Raw genomic sequence first — 17,674 nt, 5'->3', positions numbered from 1 at the left:
CCTGGGGCCTTCTGCATGCAAAACAGATGCTCTACCACTGAGCAATGGCCCCATCCCCAAAAATCTTCTGCCCCCAACCTCATCAATAACAGTTTCCCCTCCCTCAAGCTTGTTTCTCTGACCTGCGGTGTGACTACTTTATCTTTGAAACTAAATAGATTAGAAGTACTTTTAAAAGTAAATGTTTACTGCTGTACTTGACTTCTAGGCAGAGTGCACCTATCCTATTTTGCTGAAGCAAGAAGCAATCTGGCATCTTAGGAATTGCCTCTTCTAATGTGTCTGCAAAGGACGTACTTCATTCCTGAACTATGCAAGCGATCTGTTTGTTTGTTACAAGCACCAGCAATGATCTTAAGTAAAGGTATTATGTACTTGGAGGGGTGGTGGTGGACATTATGACCTCCTTAATGGCTTTGGCATCATCTCATACTGTACGGGAGGAGGCAATGATAAACCCCTCCTGTATTCTGCCAAAGAAAACCACAGGGCTCTGTGGTCGCCAGGAGCTGAAATCGACTTGATGGCACACTTTACTTTAATGGCTTTGATGAACTCATTAGGTGCATTTGAAACAGGACTAACACAACATGAAAATTAATTACTTTTCCATATGTAGGACTGCCATAGGTCTGGTCCACATCTACACTGCCTGGGGATTCCATGGATATGGGATAGTTGTAGGGCATCCACTCCCCATGGCGTTTGTAGTATCTCTGGTTAGTGAGCATGTAGAACAGCCCTACTACATCTTGGAATGAATCAGTCTCAAAAATAATTGGTAGAGCTGAATACTGTTCTCTCCAGTCCTCCTGACAGATTCCTGCACATCTCCAGTCTTGTCGACCCTGATTGATACCTGTTTCATAGAGCAAGGGCTCTCAACCTTGGGCACCCAGATGTTGTTGAACTACAACTCCCACCATCCCCTTTGGCCACTGTAGCTGGGGTGATGGGGGTTGTAGTGCAGCAGCCTCTGGGAAACCCAAGGTTAGGAACCCCTGCTCTAGAATCTCAAGTGGAGATCTGTCCTAACCCAACTGGAAAGTCTGAGGGTTGAAAATTGGGCCTTCCAGGTGAACTCTTCCCCTGAATTATAGTTCTTCTCCATGGTGTCTTAGGATAGGCATTCTCTTCATAATGCTGGGCAATTTTCACTGTACAATACCACTAGATTGACCATAGCTAATCTGATTACCTGAGAGAAGCTGGAGTGGAAGAAGAAAATTATTATTATTATTATTATTATTACAATTATATCCTGCTTGTCCTCCAAGGAGCCCAGAGCGGTGTACTACATACTTAAGTTTCTCTTTCACAACGACCCTGTGAAGTAGGCTAGGCTGAGAGAGAAGTGACTGGCCCAGAGTCACCCAGCTAGTATCATGGCTGAATGGAGATTTGAACTCGGGTCTCCCCGGTCCTAATCCAGCACTCTAACCACTATACCACGCTGACTCCCGTGAGCATGGTTTTAAAGTTGGAAACATCAATAACCTGCGCTACGCTGATGACACCACTCTGAGAGCTGAGAATGCGGATGATCTACAAACTCTAGTAATGAAAGCCAAGGAGCACCATGAAAAAATGGGACTACAATTAAATGTAAAGAAGACTAAACTAATGACAACGGGTACAACAAACAGCCTCAGAATTGACAATGAAGACATTGAAGTGCTGGATAGCTTCTGGCTTTTAGGATCGACCATCAACAGTAAAGGATCCAGCAGTCAAGAAATATGCTGCAGACTAGCACTTGGTAGGGTTGCAATGAAGGCCTTGGAAAGGATATTTAGATGCCGTGATGTGTCTACACCTACAAACATTAGAATCATTTGGACCATGGTTTTCCCTGTGACACACTATGGATATGAAAGCTGCACTTTGAAGAAGCAAGACAGAAAAAGCATTGACACTTTTGAACTTTGGTGCTGGAGAAGACTTTTGAGGATACCATGGACAGCCAGGAAAACAAACAAATGGATCCTAGAACAAATCAATCCAGAATTTTCACTCGAGGCACAAATGACCAGGCTCAAACTATCATACTTCGTGCACATTATGTGAAGACTCAACTCCCTTAAGAAGTCTATAATGCTGGGAAAAGTTGAAGGCAAGAGAAAAAGAGGACGACCAGCAGCAATGTGGATGGACTTGATTACAACAGCAATGAATGCACCACTGAGAGAACTTAAAGGCCAAGTTGAAGACAGATCATCCTGGAGAGAATCAATCTATGTGGTCACTAAGAGTCGACATCGACTTGATGGCACTTAATCAATCAATCAATCAATCTGATTACCTGCAGGAACAGATACAGGTCACCCTCGTTATCCACGGTCCCGGCACCTGCGGTTTTACTTATCCGCGGTTGAGCTATATAGACCCGACCTCATTATCCGCAGTTCAAAAAATAGTCAAATTTCCCCTGTCTGTGGTTCCTTGGAATGACTTCCAATGTCATTTCCGGCCACCACTTTGGAGCATGGAGCCATTTTGTAGCTCTTAAAAAAAATTAAAATCCCTGTGATTTTTCATTGAAAATCAGAATAATTGACGGGGTTGGGGTGGGGGGCATTGCTGGACAGCTTGAGACTTGAAGAGCATGGTACAGTACTTTATTGCTCTTATTTCCACCTCCTTCTTGGTTTTTTAGCCCTTTTTTAACCTCAAGGAACCTAATCCCCCAATTGCCATTGACTCAAGGTCTCATTATGTGTGTTTTTCTTATCCATGGTTGTAGGCCAGAACGGAACCCCCGTGCGAGGGCCACCTGTATGATCAGCTTTTATTCCCTCAGGCCCAGTCCTGAGAAATGTACCAGGCAGCCAGCATTTCTATGGACTTCTATCTGAGTGGGAAACAATCATCTTTTCCCTAAGTCCAAGAAATCATTGAAGAAGGAATTATTCTGAATTGAACTGAGCAATCTGAATCCTGAGGGGAAATGGAACAGTGAGGAAGGAGCAGGATCACTGTTGTTACAGCACATCCCATCTTTTTCAGTCCTTAATAAAGACATTATTATGCAAGTTTGATTATAAATGTCAGCATTTTATGGCTGTTACTTTGAAGGGCCATATCTATAAGTAGACTTGCTTAGAAACATCTCGAAGTTAAAGGTCTTGTTATTCATTATCTGGCTTTGCCAGAGCTTGCAAAGTGCGCTGACATTTATAATGATTCTCTGCATTTATGTGGCACCCTTTGTCCTTTTGAGGATCTTAATTAAGCTTTGCAACGCCCCAAGGAGAAGATAAGCCCATTTGGAAGAGGTGCAGAAACTTAATAGACCAGAATCAAGGCCAGCCGCTTATTACAATCAGGACATCTCAAAGGAGACACCTTGATAACTGGCCTGGTTTGCAAAGGAATGTGGTGGTCCACAACTTTCCAGTGATAACTCTGAATGTTAAGATTATGAGCCAGAAAATCCTTGCATGCGGACTATCCATTCTATTCCGTTCTGCTGCATCCCAGGTCATAATGGGATATTAACACCACAGTGCATGGAGGGTCTTCACTCCACTTTTCCTCAAGCTAGGCAATTAAGCGAATGTGACATTAGCATGAATATCGGCTTCTGTTTGTGGCTAGCATATGTTTGTTGATGTGTAATGTGTGAATTGGACCTTGGACTGTTGCCAAAGGTTGAGCTGTGGTAAAACGGAATAAATGATATGGAATAGAGTACTTTGCTCACACACTCACACTCACCCACCCTTCCTGTAATTTCCTTTCTACTACTTACTGACCACTGCTCTGGATCTAGTATATTGTTCCATCGAGATGAATGAGGTTACACGTATGTATGTTGAGTCTATGAGATACGGATAAGCCACTTGGATTATCATCTCAGCTTGAATCGGGTGGGTTTATGACCCTTGAGCCCATAAACACACAGCTTTGACATTCTTCTCACCTCTGATTAGGAATGAGGTGGCCTTTCTTTCCACTTTTGGTGATAATAAGTCTTGCCTTTAGGCTGCTGTGAGGGAGTATTATATGTATATTTCATTGAGACCCTGCCTCTCTTCCATCATGGAATCCTAACACCCATGCAGCTACTGCCTAGATCTAGACCTGCTTAGCTTCAGCAAGGTGGCTGCAGCGACACATGCCCTCAAATCATGCGCTGGGGCCCTATAGTGACTAAAGGGACTATAGGTCAGGCATTTCCAACCCTTGAGTCCCTCCCAGCTGTTGTTGAACTACTGCTCCTCCTCATACCCAGCCACAATGGCCTTTGGCTTTATTAGATGGTTGGCAGCTCTTCTAGGAACAGTGCAGGGTTGGGCAACACAGCATTGAAGGGTACAAGATCCATGTACATATAGGAGGAGCACGTAGAGAGACAGAGGAAGGAAAATATTCAAACACAAGACAAATAAGGTGGAGTTGTGTGTGTGTGTGAGGAGTGGGGTGTGGGTGCTGCTACTGCTGCTGCAGGGTTTAAATCTTGGCAACAAAGGGATCATTATAAAAATACAATAGTAAGGCTGCTCTCACAGTGATTATTATAGTGGGAAGGAGACACCTCCTATCCTAGTTTGGGAGCTTGCACGTAGGGTTCTCTCCTACCCAGATGCTGAATGAAGTAGGAGGGAAATCCTTCTGACCATGTTTTCCCCTTGCAGATGATAAATCGGGAGTTTGTGCAGCTCCCAGAGAGTAGGTTAGGAGGCATCTCCTACCCTAGCAATCGTTGTGAGAACAGCTCTAGTGTTTCCAGATCAAATATTCCAAAAGTGAATATTTCAAAAGCAGGGACATCAGAAAAGTGTAGTGTCTCTTTTATGGAGCTGCAGTACTCTCTGGTACAAGGGCTTCCATTCTGTTGTGATATGCTGTGATGTTTTAGAAAACAGCAGGGGGTGGGTGGTCTTTCTTTTATTTTGTTTTGCAGAGGAGGGTTCAACCCTAATAAATGTGCAATCATGTAGATTTGGATAATGAAATATCAGATTCTCAGGATTCTGTCTAAGAGTTCTGATATCACAGTACTGTGTTTTATTTATTGATTTGATATATAACCCACTTTATGCCCCAGAGCAGCTTACTTTAGACATCAACCACTGATATAGAATATCAGATAGATTATCATGGATCACAATGTTTGATTGATTCCCAGTGCACATTCCAGGAAGGAATTATAGCAACAGCAAAAACAACCTCCCCCCCCAAAAAAAAACACCTTACCCCACAAGTATGCCTGTTGCAATGGAGAGAAACCATGTAACTGGGTATGTGCGACTTATATCCTGTTTCTGTCTTATCCATATGACAAATGAAGCAAATATCCTGTCTAGAGCTATGAAAGGGGCCATGAGATTCTCTCTCCTGCCTAGTTCTGACAAAATGTTTGATAAATGCTTTCTTTCTCAGGTGATATTCATAGCTCAACCTATATGCACAATTGCAGATATTTGTAAGTGCAAACTCCTGTGGACCCCATGCAATCTCATTATCAAAAAGACACCAGCGCATGATGATATTCACTGTCATAACAGCTCCACATAAGCTTGATCTTCTGGAGCGAACGAGTTGTGTTGGCAAGAGTGACTTCCTGGAACACGGACTACCTGAATCACCTTTCCTGCCCAGCATATAAACTCCCAGACAATTCTGGGACATCTTCCAGTTTTTCTAAAGGGACTTCCAAGCATCAGCGTTGTCCATGGCAGTAGCCACGGACCTGGAAGTGAAACAGGAAGTGCCTCATAGAAGGGCTACCTCTTGTCCTGGGGGATTTGGAGCTACCCCTGCTGATTTCCATGATTACTGAAATCCATGGATTTCAACATGGATAATTTTGTCCGTCCATGTTTATCCTGCTAATGTAGTTGGGCCAGCAGCTGGAGATAGCAGATGGAATCATCATCCCAAACTGGAATCGCAGTCTTCTGATGCAATCCATGGAGGTGTGCCTATGAGGAAGATCAGCACAACCACGAACAGGAGATGTATGGAAGTACATGCATGCATTCATGCAAGTGGAAAGTGGTGATGCCATCTTCTGCTTATTCTGTTCTTGCACTTGGAGAGAAAGCCACTAAACATTCGCTGGCCCTTTCTTCCTCCTCACTCTTGTGACTCCCCTTACTGCATCTGAGGGAGCTTTTGTTTGCTTCCAAGTAAGTGATATCCAAGTGCAGAGAATAGGATTGGAGGAACTATACTCTTGCATATGCAGAGGGGTGTCTGAAATTCCAATATCTTTGGAAGCAGCACACATGAGTCTCAGGATTGACAGGTCTTTCCCTAAACGTGGGGTCTGCACCATGAATTGCTCCGAGGCACTGAGCAGGGCTGCACTGCTTTCCAGCCTCTCTTTGGTCTAGTCTCCTTGCCAACCCTGCTCCTTTGCAGCAAAGTTGGTGCACTGCTGGCAACAGGAAGGAGGGCAGCCAAGGGATCACTGGAGAAATCATATGGGAAACGCAGCATCAACTGCATCCTCTCTCAGTACCTTCCAGCAAGCAAGTAAAGGGTAAGCAGCATCTCCTGACAACGCCCATCAACCAAATATGCTCAGTTGACAAAATGTAAGGGTGATGGTTAATGCCCTCACATCTCACTGCTATTCTTTCTACAAACCTCTGCTGATCATATAATGCACGTCTTGCCACTTTACACAGCCCAAAACGCAGGTCTGTCCATCAGGTCTCCTACTGGTTAAAGTGGCAACTAGTGGAGCAAAAGTACCAAGCACTTCACTGCTAAAGGCAGAAAATCCAAATGGCACCACTCATGGTGGTAAAAATGCCAAAAAAACTAAATAATTGACAATTTGCTACCCTTTAATGGCACTCCATTGCAGAGGCAATCTCCAATTGTGCTATCTGTGGTATGGGAGAAGGAAAGGTCATGTTATGGGGAAAGTGTATTGTGAGATGATGCCCAAACTATTCACACTCCTGAGTTTCAGGCAATGCACGCAGCTAATTGCGTTTTAAAGGTAAAGTGTGCCATCGAATCGGTGTCGACTCCTGGTGCCCACAGAGAGCTGTGGTTGTCTTTGGTAGAATACAGGAGGGGTTTACCATTGCCATCTCCCGTGCAGTGTGAGATGATGCCTTTCAGCATCTTCCTATATCGCTGCTGCCTGCTATAGGTGTGGGAAACACACCAGCGGGGATTTGAACCAGTAGCCTCTGGCTTGCTAGTCAAGTCATTTCCCCACTGTGCTTTTAGGCGGCTGCATTTTAAGGAGGCATGCTTAATTCTGAAGTGCTTAACGAAAAGCAGTTGCAGGTGGCCCAATTCAGTTCAGGACCACAGAGCATGGAGAGGGAGGATTTAACCTTTCTCTCCAGTGCTGTTTTCCAGCCCAAAATCGACCTCCCCAGCTGCTTTTTTAGAGGGACTTCTGGGATTAAGTGTACTTCTTTAAAATGCAATTAGCTACATGTCTAGTTTGACCTTGCTCTTTCTCGGGATTTCCTTTGCTGACACAATCATAAACTTGCCCCTGTTATTGCCAATTGGAACTGTGAATTTAAGCAGCTTTGAAAACAAGACTCCTGTGTACTCATAGGATGGAATATTTCAGATTATATTTGGCTAGATGTATATCATGCAATTTTCACAGATGGTGACATATGCTGTTGTATGCATTTCACCCTCTATGAAGGAAAAATGTCTTGTGCTGAACAGAATAAAGATGCTATCTTGATGGGTCACTGTTGCCATCTAGAGACAGGTACTAGTATTACACTTTGATGCCAAGGTGCTACAATCAAGAGAATGTTAATTATAGTAAAACAATCAGATGGAACTCCAATATGTTTTGCTTCCAAACTTTAAACTGAATCTAATGGGACACAATGTGAGTTATAGCTGTTCTGAGATATTCTCAGCTATCAGCCATACTGCTGTCTCTTGCATAATATATCAGGCAGAACAATATATCAGACCAGTAGTGGTCCATCTAGTTCAGCATTGTCTCCACCGACTGGCCCCAATTCTCCAGGATTTCATAAAAGGTTCTTTCCTAGCCTTACCTGGACAGGCCAAGAATGGAATTTGGGACATTTTGCATGCAAAGCATGTGCCTTACCTCTAAATTACAGCCTCTGATGACTTAGCAAAGGATTAACTGAAAACATAACGATAACAGAGACCAAATCTGACCTTGGTTGGCTGAATTGCTAGAGTGGACCACTGAATTTCCACCCCCACCTGAGCTGAAATGAGCACTAATTGGGAACCTCAAACTCAGATACCAGAATGCAAACTCAGATCCTGAAATGGAAATCCATCAAATATTGCCTAAAATGCCTCATACAGCAACAGCACGGTTGTCCCTTATATTTCATCAGCGTGATCTGGTGCAGAGATAGGCATGTCTTGTCCCTTGAAGTCACCTAGCTCTGGATAAGATCCCCACCCCCACCCCTTAATTTCCACATAGAGAAAAAAAACAATTGCCCTAACCCTAAGCTAATAAAAAAAGGCTTGCCCAATCTCCATGGGCATGCAATGCAGTTGATGTTAAAAAGCCCTCCAAATCCAAAAGCAAATGGAGATCTTGCAAAAGAGGGTGTTTGGTTTTTTTTTTAAAAAAAACAACATTAAATAATGAACCATTCTTGATAGAGCAATCCCGAATCTTGGGTTTAACATGGATCTTTGTAAAAACTGAGGATCCTTAGCAACATTCCCCCACACCTGAGGTAAAAAGCAGTTGATGGCAAATGCTGATGAGAACATGAAGCCCCAAGGCCTGTGAAAGAGCATGTAAGAGAGTCAAAGAGTTATAGTTTAGTCTTTGAGCTGTCTGTCCTTTCATTGATTGTTGATATGTGCCAGTGCCAGACAGAAGTATGAGCGGAGTACATGAAGACTGACTGGGCTCCCTTGGCGACAGTGGCTGGCTTGCAGTGCCTCCTCAGTGGTCGCAGGTAATGACTCAGTCATTGGGTGATCCTGAACTCCTTTCTTTTGCCAAAACGGCATTATTTAGCTTAGGTAGATGCATATCCCAGGGTTTCTCTCGGTCATTCTTGGCATCCTTTCTATTCTCCTCCCTTTGCATGGGGTACATAATTCTGTCCAGTGTACAGATAGAACACTGTGTTCCTGGCTGAGCTGCAACTTGAACACAGGCCTTCCATACTGAAGCTGAATATGTGACCTCGTGACATTTCCATGTATTGTTTTTGCCCGCACCAGCTGCTGCCTAGCCACCCAGTGATGGAGTTGGTTGCCATCTGTTTTTTATTGGCCTTGGCTGCTCCCATACCTTTCATAGCAGCTCAGCACACAGAAATTAAGCAGGTGAAGATTATCCTGGGATGGAGATCTCCTGAGGGAAAGCTTTTCCTCAATCTCTGTGTGCCAGGCTATTGTAAAGTGCACAAAAGGAAGACCCATAACAAAGTTGGGAACAGTACCCCGTGATATACTGCCAATATTTTGAGATGGCTCCCTAGGCTAATCCACCCCATCCCATCCCTCCCTCCAATGCTGTGACCCAGGAGAGAGATGAGCTGTATCACAGAAAAGGACAAGAAAGTCTTTCCCCACTGAAATAAAACTTGCTTTCTTATGACTATAAGCAGAAGCACCACTCAGCAATATGACAGATTAAGGACGCGGGTTAGTAGAAATGCTGATCCTTTTCCCAATCCTGCTCTGAGAAGTATTCAGTTTAAGATAACAAGAGGGTTGCTTATATCATGGAAATGAATGAAAGCAAGAAGCAAGGCTGCAGAGATAAGCAAGGCTGCTGTCAAGAAGCTCATCCAGAGTGCAACTCAGCAGCACCCCCCCCCAGTCAATGGAGTTTGGGGGCTGGTGTTTTGTTTTTGTTTTTTGCCACTGACTTCAACAGAAGAGTCAGGATGGACTCCTTTTTTTTTAAGCCAATAAATGATTTTATCTGAAGCTAGTCATTTCTTCTTGGAAATTACCAAACAAGGGCAAGTTCCATCCCCCCTCAGCTATCCCCATATCAATTTCAAAACAAGTTTTAAAGGTTTTTGCTAGTTTGCTTGGCATAAAGTAATCATCTTGGGCTTGGAGAATAAAAACCCACTTTCCATTTAATTTTATTTGAACCACAAAGCAGCACATTTGGCAATACTCCCAAGATCAGAGGCAAGGAAGCCTGTTTGAAATGCATATAACCTTCTGGTGCATGGGTGAGTTGTCATTAATTGGATTTGGCCAGTGGTTCACTGCCCTCAGGGCTGCCATGGACTAGGATTGCCAATTGACCAGAAAAAACTGGCCCTGTCCTGCTCCTGTCCCTGAGAAGGGCACAATATGCAGGAAAAGCTTTTTTAATGGCATAGAATTGAACATGATCAGCTGTTGACGGCTGCGGATCAAATCTGCTGCTCAAGTGACAGCTTTGGGTGCTTCCAAAAGTTGACAGCCCTAATATGGACAAGCTGCTTGATGGAATGCTGATTCCTTGTCAAGGTAAAGTGTCATGCAAGTTCTTATGAGGATGGCTGCATGTATTCTGTGATTATGTGCAAGTGCAGGAAAAGCAGAGGATGTAGTCTTGGACAACAGAATTCCACTCTCTAGATTTTAATCTGCTGTGGTAAAAGACACACACAAACACACCATGTTTCTAGAAAGTACAGTTGTGAAGACAGGCTTGGAAATCTCTGGTGAAATCTCAGAATCAGGAGGTATGGGTGAGTAAGATTTCTAATGAGTGAGACTGGATAAGGTTGCCAACTTTTGGTGCAGTCTCTGTAGCTGTGCCTTTAACAGCATTTGCTGTAACAGAAGGTGATCATTAGCAGAGGATCTTGATTAGCAGGGACTTTTATGCACAGCAGCTTTTACCGTGAGTTTACAGGGAGGCTTTCCTGCGAACTCAAAGTTGTCCCCCCAAAATGCTGCAAATAGTGGATTTTGTTACCCTGGATATAGATTGGGCTACCTTCTAAGACAGGGATCCTCAACGTTGGGCCCCCTGATGTTATTGGACTTCAGCTCCCATAATCCCCAACCAAAGGCCACTGAGGCTTGGGATTATGGGAGTTGAAGTCCACTAACATCTGGGGGCCCAACGTTGAGGATCCCTGCTCTAAGACACAATGAAAAACCTGAATTGTATTTTAACTGCTCCCGGATAACTCACAGGGACTTTAGGGTAAATGTGGCTGATAGGTGTGAACGCACCCCCTCCATTCCAAAGGAGATGTGAGTTAAAGGGCTTCAAAAGCCCCATGTGAAAAGTTTCCTGATGACCAAAGTTTCTCTGCTGATGGTTGCATAGCAAGCCCTGAAAGAAGCAGGAGAAGGTCGGACTGAATCCGCCCCCCACCCCCCGCCGCCCACCCTGTGCCACCACTTGGCAACCCAGGGCGGGACAGAGCACCACTTCTCTGCATACCTTCAGCCCTTTCCCTGAAATAATACATATAAAGCCTGAAACACATACTTTGTGTTTCTGTGTGCTTCGCCGAGTACTTCACCTAATTACCTTCTTTTCAGTTTTACAACTCCTAGGTAGGGTAGGTCAGCTGTAGTGTTATTGTCATGTTGCAGACGGAGAGCTGGGAAAGCGCAGTTTGCCCAAGGCTAGCCCAAGCCCCAAACCCCAGCACCTGAGCTGGCATGACAAGGCACACCCCCCCCTGGACAGTGTCTAAGAGTGTCTAGTGACACATGCATGCCTCTCCTTAGCTGCTACTGTTGCTCCTCCTCTTCCTGTCCAGTGGCACACCCACTGCCACCATCACTGCGCCTCCCCTGCTACTTCAGAAAGAGGGGCAGGGAGTGGAAGAGGAAGTGTGGGGGAGAGGAGAGCATGGCCTTGGAGGAAGAGGAGGGGACATAGTGATGGCAGCTGTGCAGCACTAGCGTGCCACCAAGTACAGGGGGCACCCTGGGGAGGCTGCTGGAGGTGGTGCTGGCCAGGATTGGAGGCGGCACCTGCCCATCCACCACCATCTGAAATCACCACCTCAGTCGGCCTCATAGTATCATGACTTCCACCTTGAGTGAATCTGAGCCTGACTCAAAGGAGGCCAGATCAGTTCTAGAACTAGTCCCTGGCCCGGATACCAGGCCAGAGTCTGAAAGAACCCCAGAACTAAATCCTCAGAGCCCGACACACTGACATGACTTTCTCAGAATTGGAGCCCCTGAAGGTACAGCCCCTCCCACACAGTCTCACTCCCCCCATGTGAGATTGGCTAGGCAGGACAGCTAGAGAAGAAGAGAATATCAGACTCCATGCCAGATGACTTCCCCTTTTAAGTCTTTCACTCTCCCCAGGCAGGGAGGTGGAGCCCAGGAGGAGTATCCAAAACGCAGAGGTATTTAAGAGCGTAGTCTACCCCTGACTGCACAACACTTGGGTTTTTGTGGCACAGAATTCTGATGTTGCTTCAGCATGCACACCATGTTTACGTTTCATTCACTCATGTCTTCTGATAGCTCAACATAAAACAAAAAGACATCCTTCAATGCAATAACTGTAAAGCAAGCAATATTGGGATTTGAACATTGTGGGATACAATCCCGTGGGAAATTCCCAGGGTTTACATAACATTTGTGTGATTCTTCTGATGGCGAGGTGTGTGGCCTCCTCATAGCAGCAGTAAGATATCCGACATAGTCCGAGTGCTACCCTACTTGAGATAAATTTTGGTAGAATAAGAGCAGGCAAGCATTTTGAGTAACAGAGAGCACTTCACCAGGCAGAACTGTACTTGCTTGCTTGCTTTTTGATTAACCACCTGATAGAAAAAACGGCTTCTTCTGATTTTAAGTTCTTGATTTTAAAAGAAAACACATCTCAATCTGGGAATATGAAATTGCTGATTTATATATAGCAATCTTAGCAGATCATATTACAACGCTTCATTGTTTATGGATGACTTATTAGGAGTCTAAATGGTGTATATTTGGACAGGTTTATACACAGAGGCATCACTTACATCCTCAGAGAAGAATGGGTAGCAATTTTTCTCTTAGAATACGTTGGATTTTTGTCAGCTCTGCCTGAGTCCAGGTACACATATGTACATGTCACAGCAAGTCTATAGAAGGCAGGAAACAGCTGCTTTCTTGCCACACTCATTTACTCAGATGAACCAAATAAACCTAATGCAATAACCCCCTGGCAGGTGGTGTGCATATCACTCCTCTTTAGTTATGAAAAATGATCTTTATGGATTCAGCTTGTTTTGTCTGACTCAGATGTCAGAAGAGGATGTTGGTTCAGAGTCTAGATGTCTCAAGGCTGATACAAAATCAGACAATCTGCAGACAGCAAAGTCTTAAACCTACCTACTTGTAATCATATCAGTTGCACAATTTGGATATTTTTCTTTTTGCAGAATATGGAGGAGATGGAGGCAATGGAATAGGGATAAAGGAGCAAGATGAATGTCAGGGAAGGGGAGATCCTAGGAAGTGAAACAAACACACATAGATCTTCCTGCTTCTGACCACTGCAGCCCCTTCCAGACCCCTTATATATATCTACTTTTATAGTGCCTGTTGATTCTTTCATTCCTCTTCCTTCCTCTCTGCCAGACATGAGGGCTAGAAACCTGTATGTGTAAGAAGAAAATTAATTTTCTCTAAACTATAGCTGTTACCACCTGCTGTTCCATAATTGGATTCTGTACTGTGCCATTTCATATTATCCATGCAAATAGCTATTCACCCCAGGGTACCACATCCTTGTACCTGTTTTTCCAATACACAGATTCCGTTACCAAGCAGGCAAAGAGGAATCCTGCTGAACAAGTGAGAAGAAGCCAACCAACACTGAAGGCATACATGCTGTGAACCAGATGTCCCTAATTCTCAGAACATGTCCCTGCCTTCCAGAACATCACTGCTCCATAAAACATTATTAGGTACCATTTATTTATGAGAACTTCAAAGGCAATAGCACTGAATAGAACAGGTGGCATCTCCACAGCTAGTTTGATTTCTTAAGATTTGATCTGCCTACCTGAGGAGTGTCATTGACTAGTTCATGTTGACGTTACGAATTTTACACACACGTGAGCACGTGCGCACACACGCGCGCGTATACACACACACACACACACACACACACACACAGAGCTATAGTTGGCCTTGGGAAAAGAAGCAGCTATTTGCTGGGGCCAGAGAGACATTTTAGAAATATTTGCCAGCCTATTTGGAAACCTTGGAGGCTAAGAGACAAACTCATTGTATGATGGTTCCCATTTGTAGCTCATCAGTAGTCCTTTGATGAGTTCAGGGGAGCATTTTAGCCTCACCACTCCTCTGTGGGGTAGGTTAGACATTGTATCCATGCCCACAAGAGTATTTAAGTGCCTTAAATTGTCTTGCTTGCAGCACCTCATCTCCTTATTGCTAGCCCTGTTTGCTCTTTCTAAAGTGCTTTAAAGCCATTGATGGCAGGTAATCTGAATTAAAAAGTGGCTGGGTCTCACAAAGCAATGGCCAGTGGATCCTCACTGTTGTAAAGCAACTTGCCGCTGCCTCGTATTCCCTCCTATGTCCATCTGCCATCTCACCCCACCTTTTGTTCCCTGGCAAGGTCCTTTGCTGCCTTGATGCTCCCATGAAGCTCCACAGAAAGACCCTCTTCCAAGGCTTCATGGAGCTGTGCAATCACTATTCTAGTCCTTAAGGATCAAATACAGGGAAACCCAGTTGAACAGAAACATAGCTCATGTTCTGTATAAACCTTGTGTAAGCTCCCTGAGGCCTTTAAAGGTGATCTTTTGGGATGTCCTGCATGGCTCCATAGAACTGATGCTTAGTGTCCTGGATCTGGGACAAAAACATAGCAAAACAAGTTTTGATGCTTACATAGGTTGCAGAACATTTTGCAAAATAATAATAATAATAAAAACCAAGTCAAAATAATCGACATAGCAATACCAGGGGATAGCAGAATAGAAGAAAAAGAAATAGAAAAAATAACAAAATACAAAGATCTACAAATTGAAATTGAAAGGCTGTGGCAGAAAAAGACCAAAATAATCCCAGTGGTAATTGGCGCCCTGGGTGCAGTTCCAAAAGACCTTGAAGAGCACCTCAACACCATAGGGGCCACAGAAATCACCATCAGCCAATTACAAAAAGCAGCTTTACTGGGAACAGCCTATATTCTGCGACGATATCTATAACCATTGACAATAAAATTCAGCCATCCTAGGTCCTTGGGAAGGACTCGATGTCTGGATAAAACAAACCAGTCAATAACACCTGTTTGACTGCGTAAACAACAACAACAATAATAATTCAATCTGGCTAAAGAAAAAAGAGGAAAATTGGGGGTGGGCTAATAATGGTGCAAATGTTACCTGTAGTTTGGCTCTCAGTGGTTGAAAACAGCTTGATTCCTGTCAAGAATCAGTGGTGGTCCTGAGCAGCGGCGGCAGTAGCAGCAGAAGAGGCAACAGAGGAAAGAACAGGCCTCCTGGGCCAAGTGCATCCCTTTCCTGGTGTAAAGATTCAGTCAGGAAGATGACTATGGAGAACCTCTTACACCGGTGGCATTTCCCCCCAGACAGGCCAGGAGGTTCTTTCTGTGGAACACTTCATCACACTCTTGCCAGGCAGCAAAGAAGACTTCCCCTCACCGTCCATGTGAGACGGAGCCTTGCACTTCCCTAACTCCAAGAAGTGGCCTGCAACGCACGACTGCCCATGTTCATCTCTAAGTGAAGAGATTTGGCGGGCAACTCAAAAAGGCCCCCTCGGAGGAACCAGCCCCTGCTGCCTCTTTGCTCACCTTGCCACCAGCTGCGGCCCTCTCATGCTCCATCTTGCCCGTTTCCCTCCGCTCAGCTGTCTTGCACGACCCCTTGTGTCAACCCGTCTGCACTGAAAACCATTCCCTTCTTCCTCCAGTCTCTCTCTCTTCTTTCCCTCTCTGCCTTTCCTGCTCACTCTCTCTCTCTCAGGATATTAAAGATAATTCCCCCCACCACCACTTCTTTTGCAACTGGATTCCCTGTTTAATATTCTCTGCATGCACTAGCACTGATTCAAAACAGGATTAGACATTCGGCTGCTTTGATGTCAGTTGGGCTTTGCACTCCAGGCGAAGCGGGGCTGCCGGGGGGTGGGTGGGGGGAGAGCTGTCTGTTAACAAGCCCTGCGAGTGCCACACATTCACATCCACCAGCCCTCAAAGCAAAGGTTAGAAGCGTTTATCAATGACTCAGATAACAACTTGGGCCAGTTTGTGTTGCCTTAGATTATGAGGGGGTGAAAGCACACACTGCAGACCCCCATCTTGAACCTGCGCGTGGTCTCCAAAATGGCTGCTCTCCTGTTTGCTGCTGGCAGCCACACTGCATCTCTCCTCCTCCCCTGCCCCATGGAGTGCATTGAAGGGCTATGGGTCGGCTCCTTTAAGAGAAGAGGATTAATTAATCACATTTAAAATGTTGGAGATGAACTTCCAGTGCATCGACCTTTTGCACCAACTGTCCTGATGACCACTAGGGGCATTGGGAGTAGAGACAGTGAGTAAGGGTCTCCCTATCTGTCCCTACTCTATGACCCCTGAACTGACTCTGCAGCACTTCCTGTGCTGAGTCACAATCCTATCTCTCTCTCTCTCTCCTTACCTATCCACTATGTAGTCCTTTAGATTAGAGATAGGTCTTTCCTATCTAAGTGTATTTAACCAACAAATGTTTAGTGTTTAGTCATACAAGGATCTCCATGTGTTTTCTCTAAATAGCTGCACTATCCAAACCATCCTCTGCTACTTACTCTGTAACTGGAGTGTGTGCTCATTCCTTAGTGCTCTGCTGTTTTACCTTTTGTGGGTAAAAATCAGCAACCTCTAACAAAAAAACCAGGACTTGTTTGACTCTCTGCAGATATGATAACATACAAGCTGCCACACAGCAGAGAACAAGCACACCACCCGTGTCGCGTTCAGTAGGCAGAGCTCCTCTGAGTTCCCGGTGGGGAAGAAAGGCCTGGAGGTATCCTGGCAGGGCTGACTGCTCAGAGCAATCAGGAGATATCACATATCACTCCCTTGGGTGAAGCTCACAGGAGGTGGAAAAGAAGAAAAAGCACACTATGGCCATTCTCGTGACCTGTGAGTAGGGAGGCGAGGGTGAGGTGGCGGGGGTGGTGGTGGTCGGAGGCAGGATTGAGCTTACCTTCCCCCCCAGACGCCCCTAGCTCTCCAGTGGGCCATGTGGTTCATGCGCCCACATGAGCCACGCTGCTCCCAGCAGTGCGTCATTCTGGAGGCCGGGGGGAGGGGGGAACGCAGCTTCTAAGCTGTGAGGAGTGCAGTGCATTGGGGATTACCCCACAAGCCAGGCGTAGTAGGGGCCCAGCTCTGGCTCTATGCAGGCTGCAGGCAGCCTGAGCAGACACACGCCTGGGATCTAGCTGGGTAATTGCCGGGGCGGGGGGAATCTCAGGCGACCTGGTGAGACAGTGCTGGGATAAGCCCCGATCCCAGCATTCCACATGAGCAGCCCTATCCGTGTAGGGCTGTGCAAGCCTGGATAGGGCTGCTCGTGTGAACAACCTCCTCTGTCTAACTAGATGTCCTTATAAATTCTTTCCCACTCCAAGAGCCATATTTCAGTTGCCTTCAGTAAGACCTCAAACATTTGAACACAGATGACATTTTCTCCCTCCCTCCCTCCCTCAGGCAGCACCAGAAAAATATATTGGGGGTTCAGAAAGGGCAAAGTGCATGAGGGTG

At 45.2% G+C, this 17,674-nt stretch overlaps 1 protein-coding gene across 1 annotated transcript in view; it reads right to left on the bottom strand.

The window, feature by feature from the left end:
* The window catches only part of CASKIN2 (CASK interacting protein 2), a 157,222-nt gene extending 140,772 nt beyond the window's left edge, over positions 1–16,450 (bottom strand). Inside the window, exon 1 of the mRNA XM_053302901.1 lies at positions 15,722–16,450. The gene's annotated coding sequence lies outside the window, so the exon portion shown is untranslated. The remainder of the gene's footprint in view (positions 1–15,721) is intronic.
* Positions 16,451–17,674: the final 1,224 nt, after the last annotated feature.

The sequence above is a fragment of the Hemicordylus capensis genome, chromosome 2 (assembly GCF_027244095.1).
Source record: "Hemicordylus capensis ecotype Gifberg chromosome 2, rHemCap1.1.pri, whole genome shotgun sequence".
Taxonomy (NCBI): Eukaryota; Metazoa; Chordata; class Lepidosauria; order Squamata; family Cordylidae; genus Hemicordylus; species Hemicordylus capensis.
The sequence above is the reverse complement of the archived record's forward strand: the minus strand, read 5'-3'. Positions and strand labels throughout refer to the sequence as shown.